Source organism: Acanthochromis polyacanthus, chromosome 17, assembly GCF_021347895.1.
Source record: "Acanthochromis polyacanthus isolate Apoly-LR-REF ecotype Palm Island chromosome 17, KAUST_Apoly_ChrSc, whole genome shotgun sequence".
Classification (NCBI taxonomy): Eukaryota; Metazoa; Chordata; class Actinopteri; family Pomacentridae; genus Acanthochromis; species Acanthochromis polyacanthus.
In genome coordinates this window covers 3,774,459-3,785,992 of record NC_067129.1, presented here as the reverse complement: position 1 = coordinate 3,785,992, position 11,534 = coordinate 3,774,459, and the positions used below count along the sequence as shown (strand labels likewise).

Here is an 11,534-nt window from a genome sequence, read left to right as displayed (position 1 = left end):
TAGCTCCTGCTCCTCTTATCTTATCTTATCTTATCTTATCTTATCTTATCTTATCTTATCTTATCTTATCTTATCTTATCTTATCTTAAATCTCCTTTCAAAAAGTTTCTAATTGTACAACTAGGTATGTGGAAACCTACTTAGCAATAAAACTGATTCTGAGTCCAATGCATGGCTCTGATGTACAACAGAAAAGAGAGTTAACTTAATCCAGGGCTTTGAAAGAACATTCTAATAAAATTGTTCCTTTTCTTTAGATCAGGGGCATCATAAAACATTAAGACGCGGATTTAATAACATCAATGGTTAGAACCCTTCATTCAGTCAAGTTAAAGAAACTCCTGATAGTTTGTTTCCAACTTTGTGGCAACAGTTTGAAGGAAAATCCATTCTTATTCAACTAAAACAGTTACCCGCACATAGAGCGGTGTCCAAGAAGAAAATGGCATTCTCAGTCTGGAGCAGAAGAACTTAATGGAGTCCTGACCTCAGACTCATCCAGCACCTTCAGGATGGATTTTTATTCTGACTGTGAGCCTTCTGGCCAAATATTAGTCTCACTCAAGCTCCTGTGGGTGAATTGGAGCAAATTTCCACAGCCAGAATCCCAAATCTTAAAACTGAAGCTTTCTCAGAAGAGGACAGACTCTTATAACAACAGATTAATGCCCACAGATATTAAATAGCATGCCCACAACAGTCATACTGGGATGTAACGTTCATATTTCCACATATTTTTGATGGTATTGGTGCTTTTTCGTCTACATCCCTGACAGTAACTGTACTCACGCTGCTGCTGTTGGCTTACTGTACGCTGGACCTGATCCTTCACGTTCATTCATTCTTCACTCAGCCGCCCACAGCATTTCTCTGCTGTGTTTTAAGCACAGACACGCACACAAACTGGGCAGAGAAGTTTCTGCAGCTCGGCTCAGCTCGGTCTCTAATCCCAAAATGACTGTCATGTGTCAGCGTTGTCAGAAACGCCGCCGTACTGAGACACAGTCGTGGAGGTAATGGCATCATTTTGCCAAGACACGTATAATTACAGTAATTCATGTTTGTTGTACTTGGGCTTGCAACAGCATGCACTTATCGACCGAATGCGCTGCTAAATGTGTGATCCAATATTTTGTAATAACCCTCCAGCTCCATAAATCACAGCATAATTTGCAGTGCGGTGTAAATGTTGGCTCCTTATTATCACTTAATATTAGAGTCGACTTCGGGCTGATTAGATTAAAATACACTCAAGATACAAGATAACATGTCTGCATGCTGTTAATGTGGGAAATGCAATGAAAAGCCAGAGGAGGAAGGGAGGAAAATAAGCAGCAACTGGGCTGTTAAGGACATTTGGCTGATCACAGCGTTGGTGTCTTGTTCAAGGACTTTTTGTTGGAAGCTCAGTGAGAATTACACAAATCACTCATGTGAGCTTCAGCATGCACCCAGCTGTTCAGCTTTTAAACACTTTTCCAACAAAGTGTGGGAATTACGGCCACATACTGACTTTTAAATGTAAAAACATGCTTCAGTCAAGGAATACTCACCTCACTATGGTAGTTCCAGTCCAAAAATCACACTAAAAACATCCATCTTTCATTACTTTAGGACGTCCTGACCTTGACTGTGGCTCTTAGCCCAAAGCAACGTGGTTAGAGACAGTTGCTAAATGCATTTTTAAAAGAGACTAAATCATCTGACATTATATTTTAGCAAAAGTTACCTCAGTAAAAGTTAACCATGCACTCGTTTGGGACTATTTTTAACTGTGGATTGATACATATTTAGTCTTCTGCTCAGTATTTATGACAGCAGAGCACAAATTTTGGAGGAGAAGGACTGACTAAAAATGGTCAAACGTTCATGACAATATACGATCACATCATCCAGTGTAAGTTCAAGTGTCTCAGTCTGAGCTCACACCTCAGCATTTGAGGCCGATTTTCCCAGTTTCACCCCTCCAGAAATCTACTCTGGGATCTAGCTGTGACCTGATGTTTGGCCCAAATTATTTGGTGATGTGACGCATTTACAGAATCAGTTTGAAACTACCTGAACTCCTCCCAGTCTTGTACATGTTTGATATTTATCGCAATAATTACGATTATCACAAAATCAGCCAAAGCACACGAGAGCAAAATAAGAGAAGACAAGACAAGACTAAACAGTTCTTTGGTGTGATGTTGTCTGTCTAATTTCTTAATTCTCCGACTTTTTGATTTATAATTTCTAACTTTAACCCTCCATCTCAGTCATTAGTTTTTAAAACCTCCTAGTACCTTTGTTTGTTTTGATTGCTAATCTAGCTAGTTATTCATTTAATTTAATGTCATTTTTACTATTTATTTTAATTGGCTGCTCTGCCTTGCCTCCTTATGTCTTGCTTTATTGTCTGTGTTGTTCTTAAGGGTGCTATATAAAGAAAGTTATTATAAGCTAAGCTAAGCTAAGATAAGATAGAACTTTATTTATTAGAAAGATATAGAAAATTATTTTCCAGTTATGCTCCAAAAAAGTCTATATACTAAATATTGCCTAAATATTGTACACGATAAAGAAATGTTGTAAATGAAATTAAAATATACAAGTGAATTTAATTCAGTGTTAGTCTTGTTTCTGGTTTCCCCACACAGTCTCTTCTTGAATCTGATATAAATTCCTTTATTATCTCTGTCTCATGTGCCTTAATCCAGCTCACACTACCAGCCCTTATATAACCCAGCTGCAACTAATTGGAGCAGACTGCACCACCAGTAGGGGAGCTTACCATAAAAACACAAACAAATGTGTTGGCCAGACATCTCTTTATATCTATATTTTTATACACCATTTCATTCACAAATACAAAATAGAAATAGGGCATCAAACAGCTTTGAATAAACCCCTTTTAGCAAAAACAGCCCACACCCCCGCTGCACATTCAGACATGGTACAACCAGGAAGTATTATAAATGTCCAGATCCTGGTGGTGGCCATTTTGTAAAAGGACCACAAACAAGAGCATTAGCAAAGGTAAGACTTGGACAAGCTAGTTGGGAAGTTTAAGGAGCTAAGCTAGCAGTTATTCAACATTAAATGAAGCTTCAGAGAGGAATTAAACATGCTATGCTATGCTAACATGGTGAAAATAGTTTGATACTTCAGTAGCTGCTTTTTAAAATGTGTTTTCTTACATTTCATTTCATTAATTTGCTGCCAACAGATGGTGAAAAACATTTAGCTACCGAGCAGTTGGAAGCTAGTAGTTAGCTGTTGGCAACCTGCTGGCTGCTGAAGAGTGCTAAATTTGATAAGCTTATTAATATTATTATTGTTTACAGTCTTAGTTGTGGTAGTAGTAGTAGTGATGATAGCGATGGTTGTATTTCAAATAACATTGAAGGCTACACTTTGCTTGTCACTTTAGAGATGCTAAAATGTAGCTTGTGTGGAGCTACTGGAGTACTTGATTACTTAAAGCATGTGTTTTGGGTACTTGTAAGCTATTTAATGTACTAAACAGTGTTGTTTGTGGTGCAAAACAATCTCAGACATAATTTTATGTGAGTGGTGTGCCTTTGTGAAGCATTAACCCTTCTGTAACTGAATGACTATGACCAAAAAACGTTTCGGATGTTTATAGGCCATGCTATAGTAGCATTTCTGGTGTTTATGCTTTTTGTGTTTGGTTGTAATATAGGCCACAGAGAAGGCAAAATAACAGAAACATATTGATAATTGCAATCAGTTTCTTGGCATGACATGCTCCTCTCCTCTAACTGTAAAGACCCTGCTGCCCAGCATCGAGTATCTACATTTGTGTTAGCAGTAGTTGGTTCGCAATCACACAGTAGACTCCAAACACGCCTGGCTGTTTTGTCTGACCACCTGTTGGTTTATTTCATGCTTTATGTGGCTCCATGGCTGTAGATTTCATTTTAACACTAAAAATTTTGAACATCCAACACCTTATTTCCTGCGTTCTGATCTATTTTTTGCAGTAATTTATGTCTTTTCTGGTGCTGTTTATGGTGGTAACTTATTAACCAGGAAAATATGACGGACTATTTTGCAGTAAGACTCTTAAGCATTGTGTACTATAGCATGATTTTCTCTTCTGTGCTCTTTAGTGTCTTTTTTGGATGGAGTAACCTCTTTAAATGTACATGTGGCTCTTTTGTTCACTTGATTATATTGATTTATAAACCCCTGGACTTCAATAGTTCATGTTCATAACTTTCTGTACATTCATAACATGTTATCATGTCTGTTTGATGTGATGTTTTCCTGTTGAATGCATTGTTGTGTCTATAATGTTTATTTAAAAATAAGTAATTTGTGTGTTTTTAATTGTGGAAACAGATGCACGTATTCTGAATACTGAGGATAACAATCCATGCTGATGTTTAACTCTGATTTTCTGTACGTATGCACACATAAAACTAAATTTAACACCCTAAAATAGACAATAATCTCCATCATATCTTGCCAGCAAATTAACAATCCCAACTGTATCATTCCACAAACTAGAAATGGTTTAAAAGAAATAATTGCTGAAGCTGAAATTTGAAAATTGCCATGCTGCTGGTATTTTGCGTAGTGTTTTTGTATTTGTTTATATTTAAATGTTTGCACAGCAGCGAAATGCTCACGTCAGCGAGGTTAATAAGGGGAAAGTTTGTGTCTTCTATGTGATATCAGTGTAAATGAGCAGCTAATGGAAAACTATCTTCACAACAGCAAGCAGGTTTCTGTCAGTTTTAAGCTGTTGTCATGAGGGTGAGACTGTTTTGCCCCGATACAATCCCATCGCATCGCCTGATTAAATGCACGTTTGTCCTTTCACCTGTAAAAAACACCCTGTTGTATGTAGCCTTAAAGTAAGATCATTTTGTATTAGAACTGCTCTGCTGAGGTTAGAAATGTGTCTTTAGGTTTAATAAAAGAGTCGGCTTGGCTTTTAAATGAGTCGTCTCACCTCACGCCGATATACTTTTATTCACGGGAGTAAAAGATTAGGATGCTCAGGTAAAATCACTGATTTCCCCTGCACTGATTGTATGATATTTCCCGGTACGCATCACAGGCACCAATAAACAGCTTTTTAGGACATCAAATGCAAAAAGATTTATGTTCTAGAAAATAGCCGCTGATATTTACTCAGGGTGTCAACAGATGGTGACTTCAAATGTTCGTTCGCTCCGCTGGCAGCCTGCAGAGGAAAATCTTATCACTTAATTACACTGCAGGCCTGAAATTAAACAAGTTTATGTGCTGTTATTATAAGAGAGTTGCTGCTTTGTCTGCTATCATGATATCAGTATTATAGACATTATACAAAGCATGCTGACACCTGAACATTACTGATGATTTAACATGTGCTTCTGAAACTGTGGGCTTTGAATTTTAAAGCTAGAGTAAGCAAGCGAAAATATCTTTAAATGGACATAGCGATCGGTACATCAAGTGGTCAGATGATAAAATGAAGAAAATCTGTTACTTTATTTCTATCGCACCTTTCAACATTAAAATACATAAAGTATCAAAAAGCTACAATAAAGCATTAAAAGAAGACAATAAAACTACAGCAAAGACATCAAAAAGAGGAATAACAACGAATCGGAGAAGGTGTTTTTACAGGAGGATTTTTTAAGGCTTTTTGCGCTGAGCTTGGGAGCTTGTTTTCACAGTGTTGGGGCTAAAACGGTAAAAATGTGGTCCTTCTTTGTTTTTACGCCTGGATCGTCAGACATTTACCAGCGGCTGATTCTCAGATGTTAGGAGCTGAAGTTCAGAATGAAGTGTTAAAAGTTCAGAGATGCAGATGTGGAGCCAGACCATGCAGTGATTTAGAAATGATGATTACTGTGGTGTCATTGAGGCAGGTGAATACTGAGCTGCAGTCGTCCAGGTGGGAGAAAATGAGTGTATATGGTTTGATCTTAGCAACATTTCTATTTCTAGTGAGCATGAATGGACCAGATTCTTGATATCAAAGTTGAGGTTATGATTGAAAGTGACTCCCATGTTGCACTGCTACACAAATCAAGAACATAAAGACAGTAGCAGAGAAAAGTTAAACAAAACAACACATCAAACCCGAGTCGGCATCTGTGTGGCTTTTGTACAGCAAGTGTGGCGGTAAAAGGGCCTGAGAAGTGAGGCCATGGTTCCTTATTTCCTGTTGAGTAGCTAATTATCTGGGTTATAGCTAATTAGACATGATGCAGTTTGATTGCACCATGTCTTGTCTTCATCAACATATTCTCATGTCCTCCAGTCACACTCAGGCTGTGTTTTCTTTGGATTAGTCGCTGAGGAGGGTGGTGCTGCACAGTGGAGTAGTGGTTAGCACCTTTGCCTTGCAGCAAGAAGATCCCAGTTCGAATCCCAGCCTGGGCCTGGAGTTTGCATGTTCTCCCTGTGCATGCGTGGGTTTTCTCCGGGTACTCCAGCTTCCTCCCACAGTCCAAAAAATACTCTAAATTGCCTGTAGGCGTGAGAGTGATTGTCTGTATATGTAGCCCTGTCCAGGGTGTCCCCTGCCTTCACCTGAGTCAGCTGGGATAGACTCCAGCACCCCTAGTGAGGCTGAAGCGGCGTATAGAGGATGGATGTGTTATTTTTAGTTGAATGCTTTCTTGCTGTTTTCACAATCCAAAATACTTTAGCTGTTGCTATAGCACGACATTGTTAATATTCGGTTACGTGAGCATCTTGTGAGGTCAACCAAATTTCTTTTACATCACATGTTATCCTAAAAGTGTTGATTAACTCTTTAACATGTTCTCTATGGATTTGGCTTTGTGCACAGAGGACACAGTCATGACTCTTTTAAATATCCTGCTGTGTTGTAATATTAAAGCGGCAATGCAGAACTTTTCCTCCTCATTCTTCCAGTGAGTAACGGCACAAAACCTTGCCAACTCTTGCTTATGGCGTTGAATGCTTTCTCTTTTAGACTCCTTTATCCGACTGCCAGGTTTCTTTATCTGGAGCATCAGAAGCTTTTCACTTTATTTATGCCTACAAAATGGGGTCTAAAAATAAAAAACATATCCATTATTTTTTTTTAAAATAGTTCATTTGGAGAACCATTTTGAAGCTAAAGTTTTTGTTTTGCAGCTTGCCATAACTTAAAAAAGTTCAGTTTTGTTCAATTTTCATTTTCTTGATCAAGTATTTTCGATTAAAGTATTTTTTATGTTTTGTATTATTGTGACATGCAGTTAAAAATTCAGAAATGAGAAGCTCCTCACTGCATCAGCTAGGGTTAAACAAGTTGTTGTCATCACTGCAGTAATTATCCAGTGGAAGGATCTTACCTGTTTGCTCAGTCGCATCCAGGTGGCAACTTTTTTTTTTTTGGCCAGAAAGTGGGCAAACCAATGTTTAAATGCACACAACTGGAACTTTTTGCTGCTCCAATATCAACAAATATCAAAGTTTCTAATCGATGCATGTTCTTTCTGTTTATTCCGGGTTGGATGTTGCTTTAGATTCCACATAAAGAACATCAAGTCCAATTCAAAGAAACTGGTCCACAAACGTAACTGGCATGCGGCTTTCATTTAACCATTTAAGCCAATGAGTGGCAGCTGCCATACGTTTGTTATCCATGTCAGTTTGGCAGCGCTGCGGTTAGCTTGAACACAGCACAGGACAGAGAGCTAAACGGTAGCTTAGCTGGGGATCGCTTTGTAGACTCACTGAACACTGAAAAGGAAAGATGTGATGAAGTGTTTGGAATGAACATCTTGGGTTACTGTCTGTGATAAGAGTTTCATGGCAACAGTAATCCAAAAGCTTTCAGATGTGAGCAGCAATTCTGGATTTAGCCTGTTGGTTTATTTGCTGTGAAGGTGTGCTTTTGTTTTTAGAGTTTGAGAATTGAGGAAAATACCTCCATGTAGCAGCCAAAGAGTTGTTTTTACACAGGATAGCATTTTGTGGCTATAAAGGTACATAGCTAGCCTAGCCGCGCTAGACAACCCACAGCAACGAATTTAATTCTCTGCCAGGGTGGGTCTAGTTACCCTCCATAAGGCTCGAGGCTGGATTCTCCTAAAACTGGCCGGACGAATCACCATGAAGTGTAGAGTCAGAAGGCGGGCGTAACGAAGTGACGACAGAGGCGCGACGATTCTGACAGAAACCACCGGCGCACAATAAACAGTTATCTTTCGACTCGGCTTTGGCCACAGCCCTTAAAGATTTGAAGCTAAAATTCAACTTGAAAGATAAACAAAGGACGGCACTGAAGTGTTTCATCGAGAAGAAAGACGTATTTGGACTTATGCCGACGGGATATGGCAAATCCTTAATATACCAGTTGGCTCCGCGGCTCCGCTGGTTGGGAAGCTAACGGGACTTAGCCACAATCCGCCGGTGCTCTCGGAACTACATCAGCCTATTCGTTGCGTTGATTGGTTGTATACCTCCCCAATTGCTGCAGAGGGATTTGATAGACAACCTTTTAGCCCGCCTCCCTCCCTGTCGAGCTTCCCTAGACCCTTGTGCCGTCAGAAACATGGGTGTAGCATGGCTAGGCTAGTACATAGCAGCAGGTTTGAAACCATTTACTTAATGTTAAACTTCACTGTGACCCCAGCTTTTTGGACTGAATGCTTTGGATTTATTTGAAACAGATCTATAGAAAGATCATCTGTCCCTTCGAGTGTCTACTTTTATTGATGAACTGGAGGCTCATTATCATCAACGACCTGTTTAAATGCTGATAATGGAAGACAAGATAATAACAGATGAGGTGTTGCTTGTTCATGTACCCTTGCTACTCATGTTTCAGGCGTTTGTGTTTAGATTTTTTTCTATGCCAAACCAATGGCTTCCTTGAAGACTTGCAAAACATTTAGAATGCTCAAAACCTGTGTTATTCTGAGGAAAATGGTCAGCATTAATCTAAAGTACATAATTTGTGTGGACGTCTGTTTTGTTTTTGCGGTGCAGCAGCAGCAGCAGCCTTAAACATCACATTCATTGAAAGATGAAGGCTGGCGCTGCCACGTCGCCCTAATAGACCACTGCTGCTATTATTTAATTAGAGGGTCAGTTTTATTATATTACAGAGTCTTCTGGATAAACTACAGGCTTGGATCCGAGCTGGGACTCTGTGTTTACGGGATGCAGCAGCTATAGAGCAGGTTGTGAGCTGGCGGTGCAGCAGCAGAGCGCAAACAGAAGCATCGCAGTAATAGCTGAGGGAAGGCCTCGGTTTAGCAGAGCTTGTTCTGTTAATTACTCGATGGGCGAGGTTGCAGATGTCAATCACAGAAGCGTAGCGACATTCCTGCAGCAGCAGCAGCTTCATGTTTTGGCCTCTCGTTAGGCGACGGTGGTGTAAATTCTGCCTGTCAGACACTTGTGACTGTGGCTAATTGCTGCTGCACTCTAATGAAGACGCTTAAAGAAGAATGACGGCGCGTCCATTAATCATAGCTGCAAAAATCACTTCACTCTTGTCTTTTTAGTGCTTTACATGACTTCCTTCACAGCGCTCATGACATCTTTAACCCAATTAAAGGGCCTCAGAGGGAAAACACTCGTTACTTTTGGGCCTCTTTTGATCCTAAGATAATACATCTGTCATGGCAGCTTCATTATCTGACCAGAGCTCCACCAGTTCTCCTGTTGATCATTTCCTAGCCCCAGCTTAACATGTTTTGGTTAAATTAAAGTAACTTGACTGATTAAAAACACCATCTGAGAGCAATGAAAGCTGAAATAATGAGACACTGGGACTAGAACATGATGCAAACCTGTCCTAAGTTGCTCTTCAGATTCTTAATCTTGCTATTATTCACATTATCAAGGTTAATTAACATACAAAACACATTCAGATGGATTATCTAGGCATGCTTCAGTATGCAATTGACAGGAAGATGTTAGATTATAAGCAGCCACCAGTATTGTTCATATGTTAAATCCTATGGGAGACGCCAGCGTTTACAAACAGTGACGTCACGAAGTCATGTGATTACCGCACTGGTTGGCAAGAGGAACCTGAGGAACAATGGCTGATGATAACAATGCGAACTATCCTTCCGTGAAATTGTCCGATTATGCTCAATCCTTATCACCTGAGGCCCGACAAATATACGTGAGTAAGCTGAGATATCAGGGAAACGGTAAAACCTTGCCAGATCCCTACAATTTGAAGACTGAGTGGGTTGACGATCCTTCATTGTGACCGGACATTTCCTTCACCGACATTTATTTATAATTGATTGACACCGCTGGGCAGTTCACCCACCCAAAAATATATAATTATGAATTAAAAATAATATATCTTCTGTTAATCTTCAACAAGATGTCAAAGAAACGTCAAGAAGTTGCTGTATTTTTTGTCTATGGCTTCTATGTAACAGTAACAGACCCACAGCATTGGTGATCGAAAAGAGGACAATTCTAAAAAACGATCGCTAGACGCATACAGAAACAAATATGGTTACAAATAGGAGGCTGCTGGCTTAAGGAGATGTTATTGAATATGCTTCATTCGACTTTAGTATAGTTTCATCGCCTAAAAAGCGATCGGTAACACATGACAACACTGAACCAAACCGAAAGTGTAGAGATCGCTTCACGCGAAGGATGCGACACTAAATCAATATATTTTGGTAAATAAGCTCAAAGTTGGACATACTAAACATGCTAAACTGTTGAATAGTTTACCTGAAGAAAAGTGGGAGCCACAAACACGTTCTCTGCTTCTTACTGGGGTACAATTTTTCCTCTTGATGGCTGAAGCCACCGCCATCTTCTCTCTCCTGACATCGGTATTCGGTGAAATTCCAAGCTTGATCCCTACTCAAAACGCTTCGTACAACCAACAACTACACACACTATTACCATTGTGGTAAATACATGTGCAATTTCATTCATGAAAAGCGATAACTTTACGTATTTGTTTCAAACCCGATACCGTTGTCGTAGCAAGCCGTTATGTTACTGCCAGTTCTTGCCAACCAGTAGCAGTCTTGTACCACGTGACCATAGCAAATGACGACACGCTGGCGTCTCCCATAATTATAGATATTATTATTATAGCTTGGGGTGCATTGGTTGAGGTGAATGGGTTTTTATTGAGTTATTATTCAGAAGTCTGACATAATCTCTTCTTTGTGTTGTCTTGATTGTTAGAAGTGAGTCCTCTTTCATCTTGACGCTATGTTCTTCAATAGTGAGGCTGCAACTCAAGCTTATTTTGAATTTATCCATTATATTTTCACATTTGAATAGGAGAAAACCATTAATATTTCTTGGAGTGCAGGGCGACTCTTTAGACTTCTTTTGTCCAGAGAAAAGCAGCGAATTTACACAAATTACAAGCAGGAGCCAGAGAATGTTATGCTTTTTTTGTAAATATTTACAATTATAATGAGCAAAATGGCCAAATAATTTCATGCCTGACTTATTTTCGTCTTTTAAGGTCAAGATTTTCTTTTTCTTTTTGCGATCTGTGTGTGTAATGTGTATGAGAAAGTTTAGAGGAGATGAACTGAAAACACATAATTGTACCTTCAGTTATC

General features: G+C 39.3%; 1 long non-coding RNA gene across 2 annotated transcripts in view; it reads left to right on the top strand.

Annotated features, from left to right (window-relative positions):
* Window positions 1–2,974: 2,974 nt before the first annotated feature.
* Window positions 2,975–11,534, top strand: part of LOC127530623 (uncharacterized) — a 116,268-nt gene continuing 107,708 nt past the window's right edge. For both annotated transcript variants that reach the window (XR_007937270.1, XR_007937269.1), the window contains exon 1: window positions 2,975–3,018. This is a non-coding gene — a long non-coding RNA (uncharacterized LOC127530623). The remainder of the gene's footprint in view (window positions 3,019–11,534) is intronic.